Raw genomic sequence first — 6,000 nt, forward strand, 5'->3', positions numbered from 1 at the left:
GCGTTTATATTTTTGTTGAGTATATGTTCTTTGTTCATCTGTGTGGGCTTCAGCATTCAGTATAACATGTCTCCAGGCCAGTGTAGTACCGGCACTCTTTTATTATGAAGCCACGCTGTTGTAACAAATGCAGAATGTGCCTTGGCATTGCTGAAATAAGCCCTGAAAAAGACGTTGCTTGGATGGCAGCATGTGTTGCTCCAAAACCTGGATGTACCTTTCAGCATTGATGGTGCCATCACAGATGTGTAAGTTGCCCATGTCATGGGCACTAGCACACCTCATACCATCACAGATGCTGGCTTTTGAACTTTGTGCTGGCAACAATCTGGATGGTCTTTTTCCTTTTTTGTCTGGAGCACACGACATCCATGATTTCCAAAAACAATTTGAAATGTGGACTCATCAGACCACAGCACACTTTTCCACTTTGCGTCTGTCCATTTCAAATGAGCTCGGGCTCAGAGAAGGCGGTGGTGTTTCTGGATGTTCTTGATGTTTGGCTTTCGCTTTGCATGGTAGAGTTTTAACTTGTACTTATAGATGTAGTGACAAACTGTGTTAACTGACAATGGTTTTCTGAAGTGTTTCTGAGCCCACGTGGTAAGATCCTTTACACAATGATGTCGGTTTTAATGCAGTGCCATCTGAGGGATCGAAGGTCATGGGAATTTAGTGTTGTTTTCGGCCTTGCTGCTTACATGTAGAAAGTTCTCCAGATTCTCTGAATCTTCTGATTATATTATGGACTGTAGATGATGGAATCCCTAAATTCCTTGCAATTGAACGTTGAGAAACATTGTTTTTAAACTGTTGGACTATTTTTTCACACAGTTGTTCACAAAGTGGTGATCTTCGCCCCATATTTGCTTGTGAATGCATGAGCCTTTTGGGGATGCTCCTTTTATACCCAATCATGACACTCACCTGTTTCCAATTAACCTGTTCACCTGTGGAATGTTCCAAACAGTGTTCTTTGAGCATTCATCAACTTTCCCAGTCTTTTGTTACTGCTGTCCCAGCTTTTTTGAAACATGTTGCAGGCAGCCATTTCAAAATGAGCAAATATTTGCACAAAATCAATAAAGTTTATCAGTTTGAACATTAAATATCTTGTCTTTGTGGTGTATTGAGTTGAATATAGGTTGAAGAGGATTTGCAAATCATTGTATTCTTTTTTTTATTTGCATTTCACACAATGTCCCAACTTCATTGGAATTGGGGTTTGTGTTTATTTATTTACATATTTATTTATATGTGTGTTTTTTTGTTCAGAAATTGTCCCATTGGTGCAACAAGGAAAGATGTGTGTTTTTTCACCTTGCAGGATTTTATTTTATCATATAAAATCAATAGTAAGTCCCTTCGGCCGCTCCCTTGTTCTTGCACTTGGTGTCGCCACAGCAGATCCAAAGTGGGTCTGTATGTTGAACTGGCACAGGTTTTTCACCGGATGCCCTTCCTGACGCAACTCCACATTACATGGAGTAATGTGGTAGGGGTGGAGTTTGAACCAGGAACATTCTGCACCGAAACCAAGCGCACTTACCACTTGGCCACCACCCCTGTGCATCACATAAAATCAATAATTCATTATATTACAGTATTTCTGAATATCTGTCACAGATAAAGGTATGATAAACACAATAAAGCCATTAAAAAGTATAAAACATAACAGACCCCTCTCGGTCATATTAGGTGCTGAAATAGCTCAGTCTCTTGAGTTGTTTAAAGTTGCACGTTTCTGTAGTTACACAGACCAGAAATTATTAATCTGACCTATGACCCAAAAGACATCACTCCCCACCATATCTCAGTAACTACTGAAGCCATAGAGTACATTTGGGGCATACTTTACTCAAGGATTCCAAATTTCTATTTCGTCCATTTGAATCATTTAAAAAAAAAAAATGGCCATAAATGACCTTTGACCCTGGTTAAAAGAATCCTCTCAGTATTTTAGTAACAGATATCACTTAATCTGGAAAAAAAAAAACTGAAATGAAACCATGCACTAACAATCATGTACTGGGAATCATACACACATCACAGGATTTCTGCCTGCTGTTATGCCAGATTTCATCATTTTTGGAAAAAGTACACAATTTTCATGTCAAAAGTGGGCAATGAGAGACTGGTTTTGGAAGCACCAGAACTTTAAAGACTTGGACCTTCATTCTATTGCAAAGATCTCATCAAATACCTATGTCTGTTGAATCCATGTCTCCATAAGTTCTTCCCCGGTGTCTTATTCAGCTTATACAGCCTTATTCCAAAATTGATTCAATTAATCTTTTCCACAAAATTCTACACACAATACCCCATAATGACAGTGTGAAAAAAAATCACATGTACATAAGTATTCACAGCTTTTGCCATGAAGCTTAAAATTGAGCTCAGGTGCATCTTGTTTCCACTGTTCATCCTTGAGAGGTTTCTACAACCTGGGGTAAATTCAGTTGATAGACATGATTTGGAAAGACACATACCTGTCTACATAAACAGTGGTGTCCAAACTATTCCAGAAAGAGCCAAGAGAGTGCAGGTTTTCTTTGCAACCACTGACTCCAGCAAGTGATTTCACTAATTAACATCACTTTGAGCAGGTGGGATGAGTTCTTCAGTGAAATCACCTGCTGGAGTCATTGGCTGCAAAGAAAACCTGCACTTTCTCGGCCCTTTCTGGAATAGTTTGGACACCACTGACATATAAGGTCCCACAGTTGACATGTCAGAGTACAAACCTATCATGACGTCAAAGGAATTGTCTGTGGAAGGGTACAGCAACATCTCTGCTACTTTGAAGGTCAAAATGAGCGCAGTGGCCTCCATCATTTGTAATTGGAAGAAGTTCAGATCCACCAGGACTCTTCCTAGAGCTGGCCGCCCATCTAAACTGAGTGTTTGCAGGAGAAGGGCCTTAGTCAGGGAGGTGACCAAGAACCCGATGGTCACTCTGTCAGAGCTCCATCATTCCTCTGTGGAGAGAGGACAACCACCAATCAGGCCTGTATGGTAGAGTGGACAGACAGAAGCCACTCAGACCATAAGAAACAAAATTCTATGATCTGATGAGACAAAGATTGAACACTTTGGCATGAATACCAGGTGTCATGTTTGAAGGAAACCAGGGACCATCCCTACAGTGAAGCATGGTGGTGGCAGCATCATGCTGTGGGGATGTATTTCAACAGCAGGAACTGGGAGACTAGTCAGGATTGAGGGAAAGATGAATGCAGCAATGTACAGAGACATCCTCAATGAAAACCTGCTCCAGTGTGCTCTTGACCTCAGACTGGGACAACGGTTCATCTTTCAGCAGGATAATGACCCTAAACGCACAGCCAAGATATCAATGGAGTGACTTCAGAACAACTCTGTGAATGTCCTTGAGTGGCCCAGCCAGACCCCAGACTGTGCACCAATGCTCCCCATCCAACCTGATGGAGCTTGAGAGGTGCTGCAAAGAGGAATGAGCAAAACTACGCAACGATAGGTGCACCAAGCTTCTGGCGTCATATTCAAGAAGACTTGCGGCTGTAATTGCTGCCAAAGGTGCATCAACAAAGCATTGAGCAAGGGGCATGAATACTTATGTACATTTGATTTCTAATTTTTTTTATTTTTCAAACATTGGCAAAAATGTCAAAAAACTTTTTTCATGTTGTCATTATGGGGTGTTGTGAGTAGAATTTTGGGGGAAAAATTGAATTTACTCCATTTTGAAATAAGGCTGTAACATTATAAAATGGGGAAAAAGTGAAGCGCTGTGAGTATTTTCTGAATGCACTGTATCTTCTAGGTGTCAGGTCAGTTTTGTTATGGTCAAATGTTGATTAAGAAAAAGTTAACAGTGTGTACACAATGTTCCACCTCCAGCTGTAAATGTGGAGAGAGAGAACATTCCAGCCTGTGTAGCCTCCTGATCCTTCGTCACTACTGGTTTTATAAATAGTTGTCCTTTGGACTATTGGGTGACGTGGCTTGTGTCAGCATGTGAATGTATTTGTGAAGAGGGTTAAACACTATATTAAAATTTTCTGTCAATAGCCCCAAATGATCAATGGAGATGACAGAGTACTGTGTTTATTTTGGACTGCTTCACTGAAGAATGAGTGAGTTACTCAGCTGTCTGAGTTGTTTTATCAGTTTATTTAAACACATGACATTTACACATTCATCTACCAAGATGTTGAGAAATTACTCAAAATCAGTCCTTATATCTGTTTATGTAGTATAAAATGGTGCTTTGTTGGTTTCATTATAATCTAAATATACCATGCACTGTGTTCCTCATAAAGGTTCATCAGAAGTAATAAACTGCGTAACATCATCAGCGTACAGTCTGAGTAATATCACAGCAGTCAATGCAGATTCTTCTCTTTTCTGATCGCAGATGTCATGTGGCTGCTGATGTCACATGCTCAAGCCCACTTCCTAAAAGTCCTTCAGCATGGCAAAACCTGTGTGTAGCCACTCTCAGTAAAACATGCAAGGGTGGATGAGCACGTATGAGTGAATGAGTGCATGTTGATATTCAAAGGCATAACTTATGGGTACGGATAATTCGGAATACACTGTCCAATCTGCACACCAGCAGCAGCAGCACACGGTGCACAAAGTGTTTGTTGCTACACTAAGAAACCTAAAACCCATTTGTTATGACACTTGGTGCACTTATTGGTTATCAGATGAAGAGCTGTTGATTCTGGCAGTGAATCGAAATCCAGACTCAACTGTTAATAACAAGGAAGTGCTGTGAGAGAATGCTTCCCTCCTTCAACCAAAAGTGAAATTGTTCAACGTCAAGGCATCTAGATTCTGACTTTTATCTCACATTAGACCTTTGTGATGTCAAAAGGCTAGAATGCTGTTATGAGTAAATAAAATCAACCTGTCTTTCATTCATCAAGAACTAAATAAAGAGATAAACAGAAGCATTTCAAGGCAGTTTCAGGTCACCACCAAAATTTGCTGAACTTTTCTTTGACCATTTTCCTTCAAAAACGTCTATTCCATAAAGCACTTGTTGCGTTTTTTTTTTTTTTTTTTTTAATGCACACATAAAAACTAAAAGATGTGATCACATGGCCAGTAGCACAGAAAACATCATGCCTTTTTTTATTAAAATGTATAATCATGTACTTGAAGAGTTGTAGAGTAATTAAATCTATTCCTGGAGTAGGGCAGAATATAAGACGGCTTGGAAACCCCCAACAAGTGTTCAGTCAGGTGGTGACTGACTAAGAAGATAGTAATGACCCCAGGCTGTGATAAATTTGTTCATCTAATCACAACATCCAATCAAAGAGTTAATTAACCCATTTATTGTGCCTAATAAACTTTGTAAATGAAAGGCACCACAGTGCAAATGTACATATACGTGCCTGTCATAGTGTTTTAGACTGTGTTTGATTTCATCACATGACTGTTGTGTCACTTCATTCTGAAGTAATTCATACCGATCCATCACAAATATTTTGCTGCTCAACATATGCTTTAGTTCATCCATCTAAGCTTCTTGGTTTTTGATATATACAGAAACAAAAGATGGGGGGAGGTTGGACCATGTTTTCCTTGAACTTGACGGTTGACCAAACTACTCCAAAATCTTATCACCTCTATTTATGAAAGTAATATTCCCACCAAGTTTTATGTAAATCTATTCAGCTGTTTTTGAGTTATCTTACACACACACACACACACACACACACACACACACACACACACACACACACACACACACACACACACACACACACACACACCTACACGTGAATGCCAGTTAAATGAGCAGACAGCAGTCTGTGGAACTCATTTGAATCCTCTGGGAAGATACAAGAATTCTGTGGACAGAGTTCATAATCTGGGCGCTTCTATAGTCCTTGAAGTTCTGCAGGAGGCTATGGTGTCTTTCCACAAGTACATGATCGATCTCCTTAGCTGCCCCCACCATTAATGGAATACTATGTCCAGCAGTGCCAGTTTGGAAGCTGGAAC

The sequence above is a fragment of the Thalassophryne amazonica genome, chromosome 7, assembly GCF_902500255.1.
Source record: "Thalassophryne amazonica chromosome 7, fThaAma1.1, whole genome shotgun sequence".
Taxonomy (NCBI): Eukaryota; Metazoa; Chordata; class Actinopteri; order Batrachoidiformes; family Batrachoididae; genus Thalassophryne; species Thalassophryne amazonica.